The sequence below is a fragment of the Lepisosteus platostomus genome, chromosome 11 (genome assembly GCF_059453375.1).
Source record: "Lepisosteus platostomus isolate fLepPlt1 chromosome 11, fLepPlt1.hap1, whole genome shotgun sequence".
Classification (NCBI taxonomy): Eukaryota; Metazoa; Chordata; class Actinopteri; order Semionotiformes; family Lepisosteidae; genus Lepisosteus; species Lepisosteus platostomus.
The window spans coordinates 44,825,683-44,846,079 of NC_142621.1; the positions used below are offsets into that span (position 1 = coordinate 44,825,683).

Genomic DNA, 20,397 nt, shown 5'->3' on the forward strand with positions numbered 1-20,397 from the left:
CTTAAGTAGTATTTTTTTTGGGGGGATAACAGAACCTTAAGTTCAACTCATAAGATTTTATAAAACTGCCAGTGGCTGCCTCTCTGTGAGAACCTAACTAGAGAATGACATGCAGAGAGACTAGTCCAGGAGAATCTAAGTGACTGGCCCTCTGAGGAACAAGCCACATATAGTACTGGAGGACTGTGGGCCACCACACCGACCTAAGAGCTGTCTGATGCAACAGGGTGATCGGTGCAACTGGGGCATTTTCAGACAGCAGCTAACCTTCACCAAGTGGCTGCAGCTGCACAGTGAGAGTGGTGGAACACGCCACAACTAGCTGTCCAGAGGGTGATCAGGTCTATACGTCTGTGTTATGTGTCTCATGCTGAAAGCATATCCTTTTACAATTTCTCTAGTTTTGTTCAAGTTTCTTTGATAAATATGTTTAAATTGACCAAATAAACATATAAATATAAATATGTTTACATTCTTTGATAAATATGTTTATATTTTATTAAACCCAATATAGCTGAGTGGTGAATTAATTCTATGCATCTGTAAATATTTTTTTTCTATGAATATGAATTTAACACAACTACTTACACGTTAAGATGGGAAAAGCAATAAGTTACAGTTGCAAGCCATTTATGTGTAAAAGATGAATTTTGAAATGCCAGAGAAAATGAGTTTAAAAAGTAATCAGTTACAATGATTTACACAGTGTATATAGAGTTTTTATGTAAAATAATACATCTTAAAATAAATTTGCCCGACTTATGATTAATTTTAAAAACAACCCTTAATAATGTCTTGTTAATACCTGTAACTGATTCAGCATCACTTTTCTCAACATTGGTAACTTTTAGATAAAAAAAGTACACTTTTTTTTCCATGTTTTCCATGTAGCCACAAGCCACAAGTTTTCAAGCCTGAAAACCTAAACATTCCTCTTTTCGTTAAAGTGCATTACACCAGCTTTGGAATGGAACATGCAGGAAACCAGAAAATAATTTTAAAATTAGTAAAAGAAAAAAAATAGTTGTGGATCGGCTGGTCACACTGCCTGACACCATTTTCCTAAATAACAGATTGCGCTTAGGATGCTGTTTTCATCTTTGGAATCCAATGCAGTATCACTACTGTATGTATATATAAAATACATATCATTATCATTCATTCCTTAACATATCTTTTTATGGAATCTTTCAACAGTGGCATCTCAGTAAAATCCCCAAATTATATATGCTGTTTCAGAGACAGATAAGATTTCATTTACAGAAGAATGCGTTTGGGGTTAAATCAGCTTTTTATATCTTGCTTCTCCTTGCTGAACAGAAAAATATTCTTTAGGTTTCAACCTACTAACATAGAAATATTTTTTTTCTATACAACTTTCTATATCTAACCATAGTGTGTACTGCATCTGAAGAGAAACAAGCATAAGAAGCCTTCTAGGTGTTGTTACACACATTCTCAGTGTCAGTGTAAAAAGCCAGCTTTCCTTGACCACTGGTTAAATCAGTGTGGACCAAAGTAATGTATAACCTTTTCAGATTACAAATCAATGTATATTTGCATATTTGGTGTATTGATACCAAAGCCATTTGTCTTATGCATCATTTTGGTTATTTTAACCAACAGTAGATGGATATTTTGAACTGTGAAAAGATGTGAATAGAGCTCAATCATGAATCTCCTTCCTTAGATCTATCCTGGGTTTTGAAAGCATTAGATTTAAGAATGAAAACCCCATAGAATTCTGCCGCCAAAGTTTTTGGTCCTGACACAAATTAGGTACATTCAGAAGCCTTTTTTTTCCAGAAGTAGCCAGATTTCAAGGAAAATAAAGTCATTGTTGTCTAATCGTTTACTGGGGTGATCAAATGGATTGTGCTGGATATGTGTCCCTGCCAAATGCCTGTCATAAGAGCAATGAAGACATTCAGATTCTCCTCGGAATCTATCTGTAAAACATCAGTGGCAAACATGACCATGGGAGCAGACTTTAGTTAATCTGTCTCCATTAAGGATTATTAGCCAGGGCTTTGAAGTGTCTTGGGGACGTGAGTGTGTGTGCCTTTATGTACATGTGTGTGAGAGAGTGGAAAGGGCCGAGAGAGCTTCTCTGTCTTTCTCTAAGGATACATCTGGGCGCTTTTGCTCATTCAAACACGACTGGAGACGGTGCTTACCCTCCAAGGAAAGCAGGAAATGTCTTCTCATTCTCTCATTATTTATTTAGGTTTGTTTTCACCACATTACAAAGTTTACTGTTGTGGAGGAGGAATTTTCTTGAGGATGAAGGGCTTTGGTGAAGCCATAATGACCTCTGGGACCTGACAGAGATTAAAGTTAACTTCTTTAAAATGAGACGAGACACACATGCTTTTGTAGCATGGGGCCACATCATGAAAAGAGAGAGAAGTTCCATCTTGTAAGGACAAAGATTAAAATCCTATGTATTGATTAGCGTTTTAAATTACACTAAAAAGTTTTTGTTTGTGTAGTATGATGTAGCTGGTTAAGACCTAGTCTTAGATATAGAAGATATAGAAAACATAATCTGCAGAAAGCCTCTCTACAGTGCTGCATATGACTTTGAACAACTGTAAAAGGCAACGTATCGCCATCAAATATAACACAAGAGGCATAGCAGCAATTCAGATGAAAATAGCCTGAATGAATTACGGGTGAAAGAACACTTTAACTAAATGTTTCAAAATTATTTTTATGATTTATTTAATGAGAACGATATCCGAAATGATATGGAAAATGTAAAATAGCAAATGCAATGAACTGGATATCACCAGAAAGTTCTGAGGCAAACACGAGACTAGAATAAGATTAGAATTATATTAGAACCCACTATTTTTGCTGATATTTCACTAGTCCAACCTCCTCTTTCCAAAAATTGATGAGTGCAGGCAATTGTATAATATGAGCTTGTTTCACATGTTTTACAATGCCATCTGAAAATCTGACAAAGAAACATTTATTTAGACCTCTCTCTGTGGTCCTTCAAAATCGCCCTATCCTTCTTCAGTTAGATAACCTCCTGACAGGCACATATTATTTACAGTAGATCTGCACAGTGCTGGTAACTGGAGACAACCCACCTTCAGAGCACTTCAGCAGCACTTTCTCCCAGGTCACTCTTCCTGGTGCTCCTGTAAATGAACAATAGTAAACTGACTCAACATTGCACTTGCTGATAAATTTGCAATCTGTCTCTGCTATCCAAACCGTCCACGTCTCTGTTTAAATGTGAAAGCTTTTTGTCGTTGTTAAGGGTTCATATAAATTAATCTGAGCGTGCAACATTAGAGATCTCTTTACTTACAGTATATCAGGTACCAAAACATCTAGACTAGCAATGAGCGCAGAACTTACATGCAGTATTCTTTTTTTTATGTTGTAAAATGTTACTTGCATTTTCTGATGATTAAATGTGACATTCATAAAAATTGAAATCATAATGCAGTTTACAAAAGGGTGATGGAAAGCATTTTTTTTTTTAAAGTTAGCTGGCATGAATAAACAGCCTTTATGTTTGAAATATTTTGGGCCTTTTTCTTCAGTAATATTCAGTAATAAAGGACAATCAAATTAGCAATAGGTGTAAAGTGTGGACTGTGTTTTGCAAGTTTAGGAACAAACCATATTAAAAGGATGATATCAGTCCAGTCTCTGCAGATCTGTTTTTTAATCTTGTGGTACTGGAAGAGTTGTTTGAAATGTTGTTTTTATTATTATGGTATTGTACTGTTGTCATGGCCCCTGACTAGCTCTGTTGGTAGAGCATACGACTCATAATCGTAGGGTTGTGGGTTTGTGTCCCATGTCGGGCGCAAGGTTCTCTAATAACCCAGACTGGGCAGCAGCAGTATGGGCGGGTGGTGTTGGTGGTATTTGCATGGAAAAAAGGCCTGGCAATCTACTTCCATATCTTGCCATGAAAACTCTATGGATAGTGACAGTGAAACTGTCCATAGGGTTGCCATGAGTCAATACCGACTCGACGGCACTCAACCACCACTGTTGTTATATTGCATGTCATTGTATAGGTTACTGTCCAAAATGATCTCTGCATACTGAGTCAAGATGCAGTCTTTTTGTAAAGTAAGATAAGTCACACAACAGCAGGGCGGACTAGCTCCCAGGAGCAAAATGAACAGCTCGGGTTTCATTGTCTCCTTTTGTTTACCATACTTCTTATGGGCTAGTGTTTTCTAAACACCCACTGTGTGTTTAATTCTCTCATAGAGAAGGACACTGAAATATGATGATAAGAAAAATCAACATCTGAAATGAGCTAATGTGTTAAAAAAAATCCAAACAGCTCTCCTACATTTTAACTTTGCTTCCGCTATCAAACAGAAATGTTTTAAGTGTGTGCTCATGGTTAGCTGCCATAAGATGGATCTTATTCATATTTGCAAGGGATTATAGCAGTTTCAATCAGATGGTAGTCAAGGAGGAAAGTTAAGGCACTTTCCTTTGATGAACACTTTGAATTCTGGGTTTTTGTAGATAAAGCAAACTGAGAAGAGAAATACTGAATTTGGCATAAGACATGGCTTGGATGTGATTCACCCTTCTGCTTTAGGGTGAAACTGTGTCCTGTTGGTGTGAAATTAACAAGTTAGCTGAGGCAGAACTCAGTAGCTCTGAACTACAAGCACTGTTGAATTTTGGCAGTACGGTTTCCGTTTTCTATCTAACATGAAGATTCACACATACCCCGATTTTAAACTGTGAACACAATGAACACTTCAGGGAGTGAAAAAAGGAATACAAGATCCTGAGAATGTATGGATAATTTTGGAAGTGAAAATGAGAAAATAAAACAACAGGCAAAATTGCACTACTGAATGAAAAAACACAAAAGGCGAAAACCGGGTTTGAAGTAAGCAGGGTCAAAGCTGTATGACTGAAAGCATATTTGCTTGGTGCGGCTTAAAAATTGGAATATATTACTCCATGGGGGTATGTTTAATAGGTTATTTTCTCTGTTACAATTTATTGATTCATAAACAAGCCCTGGCAGGAGGCAGTATTTATGTCTTTACAGTTTACTTCCTCTTTCAATGGATCAATTGCAGGGCTGCTCTCGAATAGACTTGCGTGTTTCATGATCCACAGACCTTGGCACCAAAAAAACAATAATGATTCTTCTTAAATCAAAAAAGAGATGCCTGGCTCTTTTCAGGGTACACATCCATAACTTTTGTAACAGAGTGACCTCTGTCCCATTCTTTGCTGACCTTGGAACTTTGAAGCAAACGATCCTTAAGGAATAGTGTGCTGTAATGAGGTGATACAGCTTGATCCCAAATGTTACGATCCCCAGACAGGTGCTTGTGTTTTTTTTTTCTTTTAAATACTAATAATTAAAATATAAAAGTGAAGTTTCACTAAAACCAACGCCATCTATTTTCTTCCCAGACCTGTGAAAGTGAAAGAAATCCTCACCAGAACCATCTAAAAAATGTATGCAGATCAGAAAAAAGACAGCATGCACTGTGGCTGTTTTTTCAAAAGCATTAGTGCTTCTCACTCTGGAATTTCGAGGTTGAGTCGATAGCAATAAATCTGCCTATAAAACATATGAAACCCTGGCAAGTGTGATGAATTAGCTCAATCAGAATACAATAAAACCGAAGAATTCAAAAAAAAGGACAGTATGACTCCATGTGTCTTAATGTCCCTTTCAAAATTGTTGTCAAGGATGGGGGAAATGTGAAAATCTTCCATATTATTCCTTTTGTCCTCCACAAAGGCATATTTATCATAATATCCTCCAGTACAATCCAGGTCAAATGCCTCTGCGATTATTTGTGTCAACACTTTCAAAAAAAGGTATGTGTGTGTGTGGGGGGGGAGGGGGGGGCATTTAAGACAGAAAGAAAAAGAAAATGTTGAATCAGAAAGATTTACAAATACTGTTGGCTTCCTTTCAGATTGGGAACTCTGCTCCAGGCATGTACTGTAATTGTGGGTCTGTGAGGAAAGATGCAGAGCTCGTGTAAGAATATAGAGAGACTTCAAAGGAGACATTCAAATAGAGACAATGTTTTTAATAATTGCACATGCTCAGATGTGGGCTGGGTGCAGGGCTGGCCTGGGGAAGAAGACAGAAATAGATTCCTGCGACAGACAAGGTCTGGAAATCAGAGTGCTTTGTGAAACTTCCTCAAAGATGGCAAAGCTGCTAGACATTATAATGCACTTAAGACTCATCACCGAACTGTCATGTGTGAGCTGTGCTTCTGACAGAAGAGTGCCCCACTACAGCTAAGCTAATATTAAGAAAGTCTATTACAATCATACACGATTTTAATAAAATGTCTGCATGCTGCACCCTGTAATTAAATTAATTTTTCGATCTTTTAAATGTCAAGTTATTGTTCTTGTGAGGATGCCTGCATTGTGGTTTACAGCTCTATGGTTGGATACAACAGGATATAGACACAGTCAGAAGTACATACTGTGTAACAGTCACACTTCTCAACATCTACAGTAATAGTCCATTAGGGTCTCCTGGAAACAAAAGAAACTGAAACATTAAAAATAGACATTTCTAGCAATTTGGGGGAGAAAAACCAAGGAAAATAATGTCAAAGAGGGCCTTTGAATGCCAATTAATCTTCCAGGTGTGACATGTCAGATACTGTATACTGTATATGTAAATATTGTATGATACGTCTTTGTTGTAAATGTCCGTAGATTTTATTTTACTTTTATTTTCTGTTTTGTTTCATGTGAATTTTTATTTGCTTTGGCAACACTGATTGTACCCATCGGTCATGCTAATAAAGCACCTTGAATTGAATACTGACACAGGGAGGGCTGGGATATGAAGGGAACTGGGTAATGAAGACTTGTCCCTTGAGGAGAACAGATTGCTGTTTTCACCACATTGCTGCTCTTATCATTACGATAGGACAACAAATGGCACCTTTATGCTTTTGTATCAGTGCAGTATCCTGCTGCAGCTTCTCATGACTTATCAACAGCCTCCACCACATCAGAAGAACCTCAAGGCCAGACAGGTTGGCCTCTTTCTCACCACTGAGTGGTAATGGGTTCCTGTGAACATCACTCCCTTTTCCTGTGCGTTCCTCCCTCAAGGCCATGAACCGGCTCTCTCAGTATAGGACTTGCCTTTTGCTTAGTGTGCAGGAAAAAGGAATTTCTTCTAAAAGTTTTCTGGGAGATACTCTGCTGAAAGCGATACAACAAAACTAATGTACAGTTATTTTATCTGGTTTAATATATTAAGTGAAGCAGTTGCATGTGCGGTATTATCGGGCATATCTTTCGGCATATCCGTGAAAATTGCATAACAATGAATTACCTCCAACTGCAGGACATACTGTATAATTAATAATTTTGGTAGCCAAGAAGAAAGAAGCTTGGAGAGCGAGCGAGCAAATTTCTTTATATTGAAGAGTGCACTTTTTTACTGAAGATGAAACACATTAGTACACTGCGCCCTACAGAAGACTGGAAAATAAGCCTGTCATTCTCTAGAAGGTGTCTAGCAGCCTCCTTCAGCATGGAAGTAAGCTTCAACTTTGCCTTTTTAGCATGTAACACTGGAAAACTGCAGAAATAAAAACCTAGGGTTATAAACGAGAGGAGGCCATTCAACCCATTAAGTTCATTTGGTTAACAGTTAATAGATCATGGATTTCATCCAGGCATTTCTTGAAAGAATATGGGTGTCTTTGGCTTGGTAGGTTGTTTCATGCTCCCACAAGCCTTTGAGTAAAGAAGTATTTTCTGTTCCCCGTTTCCCATAGTGCCTAATTGTGCCCTCTGGTCCATGTTTCACTAGTGATTCTGAAGAAATTATACCCTGCAAAAACAAGAAACCTACTGTACATCCTGAGGAATGAACAACTGAATAGTCTCCATGTCTTCAAATGTCTGGTAAATAGTGTAAAGAAAAAGGCTGATGTTCCTGAGCAGTGACAACATTCAAACTGAACTGGAGCTCTTAGAAAAAAATGAAAAGTGCAAGCCTGAGGCATTGACCAGCCAAGACATATTTTACATAAGAACAGCAGCCTCCACCAAGTTTTTCTTTCTTATGATGGTCAGACACCTCATTACGAATGGGAAAGAGAGGCAAGTCAATATGAATAGGTGCTGTCAAACAGGTTTGGATTTTCAGAAATCAGTGACTTGCCAGACACATCTCTGTCTCATCACAGGAGCTCTGCACTCAAAAAGGATTTGACACTCTCAGATTCAATCACTCTCAAAATATGAAACAGTGGCTGACTATCAGTTTTTCGGAGCATAAACAGATAAAGCGATTCTCCCTTGCTGCCTACATTTCTTTGCAATCAAAACTGCCAACTCAACACATGCCATAGCGTATCCCTGGCTTAAATTTTAAAGCTCCATTTTTATACTTACACAGCAGGTTTCTAGATGTATAAATGCCTAGATTACATCTTGTAGACCATATTAATGAGCTGTTATTTTGTCAAAGTCGCCCTGGAGCCAGTAGGCGGAGTATTGTTCATTCTCAGATACAGTATGTAACGCTTCAATTGCAAAATATTCACTCTATATCCAGTTTCCAGTGTTTGCCAGCCAAGTTGAACTAAATATAACACTATTATGTAACTGGGGACTGGATCCTCTGTTGTTTCAATCTGTGTTTAGTTTGCTGACGATCGTGTAACTGGGCTGCGGTCAAGCAGACCGCTCGACTACAGAAACTGTAACTGGAAATAATGGAATCTGACAGAATTACAGATGTCTGGGTATTCAATATCAGGTCCAAGATGTTTCCTTGAAAGAAGCCAGCTTTGACAACGTGACTGAGTAGCTTGTTCCAGACTCCCACAACCCTTTGTGTAAATTTGCTTCCATTTCCTGGCTTTACAGTTTCCATTCACATCTTCATGTTTGTTTGTCACCGTTGATTCACAAATAATCCATTGGGTTGTCAAACTGTTTGAGGGTTTGAGTGAATTACCTTGTTCAAGGATACAGCAGGGATTTGAACCCGCAACCTTCCCAATACAAGTCCAAAACCCTCATCAATACTCCCCACATCCAGAAATATTTAGCTTTGATTATAATTATTAAAGCAAATAAGAAGTATAAAAGGATGGAAGGCTAAGTACAGGCTCAGATGTTAAAGCAAATATCTACATATGAACCAAAAGTTTTAAAAAAATCTTGGGTTTTTGTGCAAACATTCTTTGTAAAAAAAAAAGCAGGAATCAATGCCACTGGGGTTATTTTGATAGCTGCCACACCTGTCTTCAGCACACTGGTGATTCAGGGGTTGCCAGGGAGGACAACTTCCCCCTTAGAAGAACTCAGTCAGGGGAACAGAAGGGGAGGCAAGGGGGGGAGAGAGAGAGACAGAGGCCAGAAACCCAGAGAGCCTGAGTGACAAGTGCAGACAGGGAGCCCGGCAACAAGTGGTCTGCAGTTACCTCACCCACACAAAAACAGTCCGTGACTAATCAGCCTCACAGTGTTCAAAGCTAGTGCATCAAAAAGGAGGGACAGTGGGGAAGGAAAAACAGGAGAATGGTTACAGAAAGTGCCTTATAAGGGAAGCAAGGGAGGGGGAGGGATTTATTCATTAGGCCTACAATGTATGGAAGAGTAGGACATAAAAAGGAATTCAAAAGGCTTGGGTTTCACACTACAAGGCCAATTAAACAAATTCCTTCAAATATAGGCCCTATTAAAAGAGAGGCGCACACAGTAACAGTGGGGGGATGATGAGGCTCTTGTGAATGCAGCGCACAGGGGACATGTCTTCCCTGTGGAACATCTTCTTTGTGTGGTTTCACATGGTGCCTAGAATGCTACCATCACACCAGGGCAGATTTGCAGACAGAAAGGCTAGGGTGCGCTGTCCACCTACCTACCTGTCTCGGTCATATACAGTATATTGCGTTGGCACATGTTAAGAGAGGTGTGCTTTTGCAATCTTGCCACATGAAAAACAGGGGTCCACGCAGAGTTATTGCTATGCAATAAAGTTACAAATGCCAAAACAGAGAAAGTTCTTGAAAATGAAAAATGACAGGGCACGCATGGACTGGAGATTAGAGATCTATCCTTTGGGACAGAACTGTGTGGCTCGAATCCCAATTGTCATGCTGTGGCAGCACCCACTGTATGAGCAACTATAATGCCCAGTTGTATGAAAGGCTACCCTACAGGCTGTCGCTGTAAATGAGAATTTGTTCTCAAAAAGTAGGTAGCAGACCAGACAGAAACGCGGAGCAATCACATCACTTCTGTGGACGACAAAACACATTCTACCTCTGGAATTTAGTACCGGCATTAAAAAAAACAAGCCATGTCTCAAAAACATCTTCATCAACAGCATTCATACTGTACCAGATCAAAGCTAACCCTTGTGCTTTTTCCAGTGGTCTTACAGCATATAAAAATACAACAGGAAAATAAAGAAGCCGTTGATTTAAGTAATGCAGCTTCCTGATCGAAAATAAGGTCAGAAACAGCTTGGAATTCTTCTTTTGTACTCTAGGGATGTCACTGAATTATTATCACTTTTACACATAGCCTGTTAAAATCATTTGTGCAGTTCTCCATTTATTTGAGACTTTTGTACCATGTAATTAGAGTCTTTTGCCTCAGGACCTCACATTAAATTAAACCCTGCTGTCTGGGAGAGCAATATCATAGTTCGAACATGTAAAAATTAATTAAGTGAATCCCTTATTGAATTAGTTAATACATTTTACACTGTGAAATAATAATGAGCATGTTATTTGCTGATTAAGAACATTTAACAGGAAAATAATATCTACTTAGAACTTTATAGACAAAGCTGTGCATAGATGCAGTATACCTTTTTAGTACATGCTAAAAAAGACAGCTTAATGTGCTGTAGATCTAAATATTTCACTCTGTACTTGTTCCATTTATGAATACACTCGAACTCACTTTTTTGTAGAGTACTAAAGAATATGATCTGAAATAACAATGGTAATAAAATTCAGCCGCATTCCTGTGAGAGAAAAGTAAAACTGGAGTCATATTACAAAACATTAACTTTATAGTGCAGGTCATTTTTCTAGATTAATGACTGTTGTTTTATGCCCATGAGTTGTGGTATACACTTGAAAAAAACTGACTTAAACAGTCAAACTAAACAAACCAAAATTAAAACCTAAATAGAAATCTGGAGGCAGCGTTAATATTTTTCATTTGTGTACACAAGCTCTTCCCTTTTGGATCATAGAAGAGGTTGGAATAAAATTAATTACATTTTCTTGTAAAGTCCTAAATGCATAAGCAAGAAACGACTATACACAAGACTAAGAATACGAATGATGATGAGTTTAGTTGGACGTGGGTGTGTTTTTCAGAACCCACAAGGGCGCACTGGCTGCAGTGCAGTTATTTGGTGAGCACCAGTGGCCTAGCAGAGAGCAGGACCTCCTGTCCAAAACCATGGGGTGGCAGGATGGAGAGGGCAGTGCTGGAGATGGCAGATGGCGACTGTTCTGCAGGAGCCACACAATTTCACGGTAAATTTTCTGCAGATGTGTCTGTGGTAATTCAAGCAAAGGGGCAGTTTTGCTGCTGACAAGAGTGATTTATAATTGCGTCGAGCCCTGGCCTGTGCAGAGATGCGCCACCATGCTGAACCAAACCAGCACACCAAACGGAAAGAAAAGCAGCAACAACAAAGAGACAAAAAATTAAATCATGAGACTGGTTCGTCATCTTCCATTTAGGCTGTAGGCCAAAGTTGTCAAAATCACTCCCTGAAACCCAGGCACGATAAGGGGTACGTTTACATTTACATGCTTAACAATCAGTGCCAATCAAAAGGCATTTTCTAACTTTCCTTACAAAACATCTGGGTTTAAAAAGGACATTATTGTATAATGACTTTAGGATGTAACACCCCGCAACATTGCTCACTGAAGCAGGTAGGCAGTTTACAGGAAAAAATAGATAAATTATTATTTTATTAAGACAGCAGACAGAGCTAAAACAGTGCAAAGCACTTGAGGAATTTATAGGCAAAGTAGAATGCTCATTCTAGATGAAAGGTTGTTAAATATGTCAGACAGATACAAAAGACATGCTTTGGAGAGAAAAATCAAGAATCAGTTTATAGCTTTGTTCCCCCACATAATACAATAAATGACTTATTGTCACTTGTGAAAGTGGTAGACCTCATCTATTTGGTTGGTCTGAAGGGCTCAGCATGCACTGACTGACAGACAACAAACTTCCACATGAATACTTTATCAGCCTCCTAATCCACCATGTTGTCCCTAAGGAAAAGTAGGAATTTCCCAAAGGATAACCAATGATCAGCATGCAATACATGAAAAACATAATTAATTGGTTGCTACAAATTGAATGAATAATTATTTATTTTACTTTTTCACATTCCCGATTTGAATTTTAAATATAAACTACAATGCTGCTTTCTATTTAAATATTAAAACAGCAGCACATTTAATTTCATGGTCACATATAATTAAAATTCCAAACTAATTTGTTTCAAATACTGTGATAATATATATAAAGTCAACAACGCTTGACAGCTTTTTTTTACCATGTTCAATTTATTTTACTGTGAATGTAGACATCACAGCCCTACATTCATTTATGAATATTGTGCTCATTAAAATTAAAAAACCTTACAGAACGGGAAAAAATCTATCTTTGAAACATTGTCAAAAACAACATTGCCGTCACAATTCATGAATTGCAGATTGCTTTTGAAGCAAGTGCTTCACTAAAGTTGATGTTTTTCTTCTGAAGAACGTACCCCAACAATAAAATGTATGTACTTTTCCTGTTCAGTCTGTTATAATAAAAATATTATACATGTATATCATACTCTACAGATTTATATCCAGTGACATGGAAGGGCTAGGATGCCTTTGATTTGTCTTTTTCTCCAGTGAGATACTCCTGTAGGCTAAATCTGATGGGCTTTGTCTTCTTTAAATAAAATAAAGCAGATGATTGTGTCTAGGCAGGACTGTTGTTTAGGCAGAGATCATCCCAGAATATTCATGTTGCTTTCTGTACCCTCTGGCTAAGGTGCAGTGAGAGATGTTCTGTTTGTGGGCTCATCTGCACCCTTCAGGAGCTCTCCTCTTCCCTGTCAAGAATCAAGACAACAGCCCGAGCTGAAGGGATTCCCCACATTCCTGCTGCCGTCTGCTTCCTGAGTGACAGATCCTGCCCCACTCAAGACAGAAGGAGCGTGTTCTCTCGCCTTCAAAATCCAAACACTCTTGTCAGAAACTGACTGTGTAAACTGGGATGAATAAAGTCTACAACGATAAGAATAGCCAAATCGAGCTTGGGACCAATAACCTTCCAATTAATATATTGCATTAAATCTCTGGGATACATTTTGCATGGTAACACATAGTTATCAATATAGGTTAACCTACGCATAAAATTAATGCAGGTAAGCATGGCAGAAATACTGCTGTTTAATGCTTAATTACTGTACTGTACTTAATTTAAGTACTGTTTAATTGCTTAATTGTACAATGCACACACAGCAAAAGAATGTGTTATTCAGCACTTCATTACAATGAGGCATAAAGATAGCACAGCAAGTACACAAGCATTAATTTACACAACACAACAGCAAGAGCAGCAACAGACAGTTATATCACACAGTTAAAGAAAGGTCTGTTGGCTATCGGAGAGACCTCAGTGCAGAGGTCAGCAAAGGGGATGATCACAGATAAGATAAGTTTTTACCAGGAGACAGCAGACAGAGCAGACAGCTGAGTGACAGAGAGAGGAAGGCCACCCAGATTACATTAACAGGAAGACAGAGTGCCGTAAGTCAGGTGAAGATGCAGCACAGGCTCCGAGCTCTCTTTTCACAACAGGGTGACAAATCCACTAGCCTTTTATGAGGAGACACTTATTATGAGTACATTATTCTTTACTTCTGGGTATTTATTTTTCTGTTGTCCTACTCCCCAAATCCCCTACATATACTGTATTTAAACAAATCACATGTATTTTGAAGCTCTGTCAATAATGAAGTCTGTTACTTTTACACTTATTTCTTGTTGTCCTGTTTCTTAGCAAAATATTACTTATGTCATAAATAATTGCATATCTGCAGCACTAGAAAGCCACAAATTGTGAAAGTCATTGATTATATTTATCAGGTAACAATTAACTAAGTCTTCTAACAATAATTTAGAAGATAATAATTTACCACCATATGAAGCCAACTCTTGACCCACATGTACATCTTTTCATCCATCTTCTAAAACAATACATTTGATTTTTGAACAAGTCCTGTTGAATAAATAAAGATACTCACCCTGCCTGACTTTGACCTGGGTTTATTTTGGTTTTTAAAATTTAATACATGCTGGGGCCTCTTCAATATAAAGGCCCATGGAACAGGTTTTCTATAACGGTCATGTATGACAACGTTAATCCTTAGAAAAAGTCATTTCAGGAGTGTTATAGAAAACTTTCACACAGAAAATATGTGCTGTCATTTCCTAGCTCGACGGTTTGTGATCACTTTCCATCTGGTGCAATAGTTAATGCCTTTCTGGTTCACCTAAATTCAGATTTAAAATGAATGGTGCTCTGGTGTGACCATTTTTAATTGCATAACATTCCTTTTAGGCTTTTTTGATGCATCTTTGTTTCAGCACAGCTCATTTTTTAAGTTCTCTTCTAACTATCATCTACACTATCCCCTAGATACTGTAATGGAAATTCAGTCACTGTGTAATATAAAACTGCTTCCAGTATAGACAGTATAGACATAACCCTGCTTCCACAATTAGTTCACCACAACTTGTAAATCTGAATTTTACATGATCGAATTTCATTTGTTAAATTTTAGATGTCTTTCTTACCCATATTATAAGTTCTTTTTATTTTAATACATTGTGTGAAGGCTTGTATCATGCTACACTGAAAGATAATGTCTATAAGGATAGCCTAATGTATATGTCTTCCGTGAAATCCGCACAGCACAAAATCAGTAACACACAGAACCTTTCTATTTTATTGGAAACACAGAAGCACACAGTACTGTGTGTGACCAGTAGACCCATCAGTGTATATAATTGCTTCATGTTATGTGTGTGACTAAATTTATTTTCATGCCAACTGAAATTGTATGAGACTCTCTCCTTATTGTTGGAAACCTATTGCTATTTTCATTATATAGTCCAAGATATATACTGATGCTCTGTTTTTTTTTTAGAACTTATTAGATTTCTAAAGCAATGTTTTATGTATTGGATCATTGAACATGCTGGTCTGGTATTACATACTATATTTGCCTTTTTGTGTTGTAAATGGGATTGCTCTATGTGATGTTTATGTCTTATTATTCCAGAAAGATAGGAAATGCAAAATCTTTGCAGTTAAAATGCATTGTTTTCCTCAAACCCATTTAAAAGTACAATTGCTCTGTCTTGTTCATCTGTTTTCTATGGATTTGCTCTCCCAGAATGTCCTGCCATGCATAATATACTGTATATGAACAGGTCTTTCAGGCACTAAAATGCTGATTGATCAAAGTTTCATGGTTATGAAAATATGCCATCAGTTGCAAAAGCTTCTATTTGTAAAAAAAGAGTGCATGAAAAACTCCATCATGTATAATGTACTCATGTCATTTCACGATTCACATTAATTCACTATTTTATCAGGGAATCACATTATAACATACAAGGAGCAAGAAAAATCTTTTGCATCAGCACAAAGGAATTGGAAATAGTCGATTAATCATGGCTTCTTCCCCTTTTTTGTATATGTTAAATGTTACGCTGCAGAAAAATAAAGCAAAAAATAAAATAAAATATGACAAATGTTGCGAATTTGGTGAAACGGCTAGGGCAGCCAGTGAATCCATATCTTTAAAAACCAACCAGGGGAGAATGGCTTCCAGCAGCACACTGCTCACTTCTGGCAAGTACTTCAAGCACTTATAAGCTTTTAAGCATTGCCCCTAGCACAAACAAAGAAGCTGGAAACCCAAATAGATTGCTTCCTTTAAATACCCAGTGGCATTTCCCTCAAATTGTTCAGACCATCCGATGTACCACTTCTAATAGGAATGAGATGGGCTGCAGGCATGGGGGCTACAGCACTCTGTATGAAGCTTCCCGCTAATATATTTGTCTCCTCTCTCCAAGGGAGGTGCCCGGCTCTGGCCAACAGCCTGCGCTAATTGCTCTTCCAGTTGAGCCTCTCTGCTACTGGGAAGCTGTAGCCTGCAGTCAAATCTGAGTTTCTGTCAGCGCTGCTCTTCTGTGGCTGTCATCAGCAAGCAACACTTTCTGTGTCATAAACGAAGGATAATGGAAAGCAAGGAAGATCACCGAGTGTCTCTCATTGCCGCCTTTATGTAAAGCCTCTTTAGGTGCAAAGTGACCTGGTTTAAAAAAACTAAGCAAAACACAAAACAACAATGCACATCTACATTATCATGAAAAGTTGTCTTTGTTGTTGTTTGTATGTACTGGTTAGACAAATTCTCACACATCTACAGATGAACGCAGTGTATACGGGAACCTTTGTACCTGCATAGTGGTCACCATGCATTTCAATATTCTACATTAATCTAATGTTCATTTATCATTTATTTTGTTATATTACATTGCAAAATGTATCTATGGATTTGCTCACTATGTATATACTCTATATATCACTTTCCTATCTATATACATTGATTTATTTAAACAAATAAAGGCAATACGGAATATCTGCTCCATGGATTTTCATTCTTGAATGTATTCAGAAATAAACTCACTGCATGAAAACGAAGGCATCTACCACCGTGAGACTAAAGGAAGACTAGGACACATAGCACGATACAGTGTGTTGTAGCAGAGAACAAGCCATAAGATAAGCTAACTTTATAAGCCATATACAATTTCTTGCATTAGCAATTTGTCTTTTCACATACCCCAGCTTGCTCTCCATGAGACACACAGACGGAGAGTGAGAAGCTTGGGGTCAGAGCGCAGGGTCAGCAATTTATTCAGTGCCCCTGGAGCAGTTGGGGTTAAGGGCCTTGCTCAGGGGCCCAGTGGAGTAGGATTCCTCTGCCGGCCGCGGGATTTGAAAGGCCAACCTTCCAGCCACAGGCGCAGAGCCAGCGCTCCACCACACAACTAACCTACCGTAGGTTTTATTCCTTTACAGCACACACGACACAACACTGGACCCCAATCTGGGATGGCACGAAAGAAAGATTAAGCATAACTCTTTCTCAAGACGTATTGAAAAAGGCTGTTTGTAGGAGGTGATGTGGCATAAGCACAAGCAGACAAGCAAAATCCAACTTCCTGTGAAATGGATTTGATTACAGGCAATGACAGGGCATCAGTGTGGCTACCACCTGCGCCAGTTTTAAAGCACTCAGGGGGTGTATGTTTAAGCTCCTTTCTCCAGTTCCTTCCTGGGACTAATAGCTTACATGTGCCTTCTGCACTCGTCTTGCCTTATATATGAAGTTCATACTGTAAAGTACAAGGAATGTATAGTACTGTATATGTAACAATTTATTTAAGAATCTATAGTAGTAGTAGGGATGGGCAGCTCCTGTCCTCAAGGGTAGCAGGGTCAAATTTTATGGCTAAAATGTACACTTTTTAATTTGTGTAGGAAATATAAAACAAAAATCTGACCCTCCTTAAAAGGCTGCTCGTGATATAATAACCACTTGTTATTGTGCAAGATCCTGTGTAATGCGATCTTGCAAAGCTTTTTTCTTACACCTCCACTTCTCATTTTGCATTGCTTTCTTATTTTGCACTACTCTCTTATTTGCATTACTGCATCAACCTTTTCAACACATACAGTACTTTTTTAAAAAAAAAGATACACTTTTATTATTAAAAATGTTACAATTTACAGAAGTGCTGGTTAGGAGTGAAGGCTGTGCCCTACATACCACATACCCAGGGTATCATCGGTTTGAGTCTGGCTAAAGTCATGAGCCGGGATGCCCCAAGCTGTGGCAAACCACTAGAGCTAGGCAGGACTGGGAAGTGTGGACCAAGCTCTGGAGCATTCAGGGTGTGCAATACAACAGCAACCCATGTGACTGGCTAGGGCAGTAAGTGAGAGCTGCACCCCTCTTCCTGACATGCATTTATTTTGGAACTGTCAGCAGAAAAATGACAGATGGCTCTGATAAGGGCACCTTTCAGAGAATAACATGCACTACCCTTGAACACCTGTGTTGGTACAAGGGAGGCAGAGGGGTAAACTTAATTAAGAATCTGTAATCAGGGGCATACATATCACTGCCAATTCCATTTTTTCTAAAAAAAAAAAAGCAAACAAGACATAACTAAAGCTTATTGCTGAAAGTTCTGTTTGACAACAAATTCTTTCAACATGCTTCCAGATTATCACGTTTCCCCCCACAAAGGCCTAGGGAGACATTAAAAGATGTGTTCAGCATACAGATTAATAGCCCCAGCATTTCAGATTTAGAGCTGTCAAACTTTTTCTTCTCATTTTTGTTAGTGGTGCTTTTATTGTCACCGATGCAGCACTTAAATGTAGTGAATTGCCAACGAATGTATTATTCAGGTGGAACTCCATTTATATTTTTGTGACTAATGCTAAAATCTGTGTCCGCACATTTGAGCTGATGTGTGTTATCAGGTAGCAAACTCTGCCCTGCTGTGCTGTATATTGAAAGTACTCTCACAAGATGTTTTAAGGTAGTTCACTGTTCATTCTGCTTTAATTACTATGATGAGCATATAATTGCATACACCATAACAGCACAATCCATTTCTGATGCAAAATGGTAGCCTTTCTGACAGAAAAAAACCATCATATCCACAGAAAACTACATTTGATAGAGCATAAAAAAATCACAGCAAGTCTTAAAAGCAACCAAAAAAAAGTCCTTTTTTTCAGATTCACATGGCACTTTGGCACAAGAAGGGAATAAATCCAACTAATTCAAACCAGATTTCTTCAGTTCCACCCAAGATTAGCTGAAAACCGCACACACATAAAAATTGCATCAAAACAAGTCTAAGCAGCTCCCCAAATTAAACGTCAGCCCCAAATGTGTTAATATGATAGCACAATCCTCACTGAGCAGAGACACGCTAAACTCTTTAGGTAGTTACGTATGTTGTGAGAAAGAAATACAGCACAAAAGAAACACCCCAAAATGGAAAAAGAAAAATAACAAGAAAAAACAATGTCTTTTTTTAATTACAGAGCTAAGGATAATCAGTTTTTAAGAAAAAGCTCAACATATGCGTTTTGCAGACCAGCCACACAGGGGTGTGGGAACCTTCAGATGAACTGTCAAGTGAAGTAAAAGACTCAGAAAAGTTAATTATTATGGGATAAAGAATTAAGATTCAAATTAAATTAACTCGGCAGAATTGTTCTGAGTTAGAACCCCAGAGAAGACAATCTGATGGTATGCTGTAAAGATCTGAAAACTGTTCAACTGCTTTCAGGCAAATTGTAACCACATTACAAAGGATTTGTGAATGCTGACACTGCAGATAATTCTATAAGAGGCGTTAAGGTAACAACACTTAAGTGAGTAACAGAGAAAATGATGGAATGATGGAACGGTTTGAATGGAGGTGGTTGTGTGGGATCAAGTATCAGTATTTATGCAAAGGAAGAAATAAGAGAAGTCATAAACAGTCATTGTCAGTCACTCGTGCAGGACACTAATTCATTTTACACTGCCTTAGGTTATCAAAAGAAGACTGGACTGGTTATGAGAAAATAATGGGGAATACTCAGGCCTCTAGCTTTAAGGTGTTACCAAGCAACATACAACACAGAGAAGCAAAAAAAGAGGGAGAAAACATCTAAGGTGAACATACCAATGTCTCATTTATATAGCAATTTGGAAAATTGTTTTTAACACTGATTTGAGTTTTCATTATGACTCCGTAACAAGACAGGAGATCATGTTTGATTAAGCTCCAAGAAAAAGAATAAACAATCCTTTCTACAACGTCAATAGAAGTAGGATCTGACAAGTTTTTAAATGATCATTAATTGAAGGGTGTAATGTTGAGAGAAGGAGTTTGGCATAACACACTCATCCCCCATTGGATGGGGCTAACAGCCCTGTAGAAAAATAAAACAAATACAGCGTCTCTGTCTTTTCCTGCGCCCCAGTGAATTATCGCTCAGCATGTCCCAGACAGCTATGATAGGACCCACCAGCTGGAACTGAAAGATTACTGCTCTCAGCAGATGTTTCACACTCAGAATCATGTTCAGATTAACGCTTACCTTTCCTCTAAGATTAGGATTTAGTCCTGAACGATGCAAGGACAGGGATTGATGCTGACGAGGAAGCAATCAGTTATTAACGTGCTGGAACACTTCATTAAAAAAATTAAAGAAAACCCTGAA

General features: G+C 38.2%; 1 long non-coding RNA gene across 2 annotated transcripts in view; it reads right to left on the reverse strand.

Annotated features, from left to right (window-relative positions):
* Positions 1 to 20,397, reverse strand: part of LOC148652798 (uncharacterized) — a 50,908-nt gene that overhangs the window by 25,986 nt on the left and 4,525 nt on the right. Inside the window, exon 3 of one of the 2 annotated variants that reach the window (XR_015925423.1) lies at positions 3,102 to 3,152. This is a non-coding gene — a long non-coding RNA (uncharacterized LOC148652798). Of the gene's footprint in view, positions 1 to 2,907; positions 3,153 to 20,397 lie in introns of those variants that run through there. The other variant, XR_015925422.1, reaches the window with a different exon arrangement.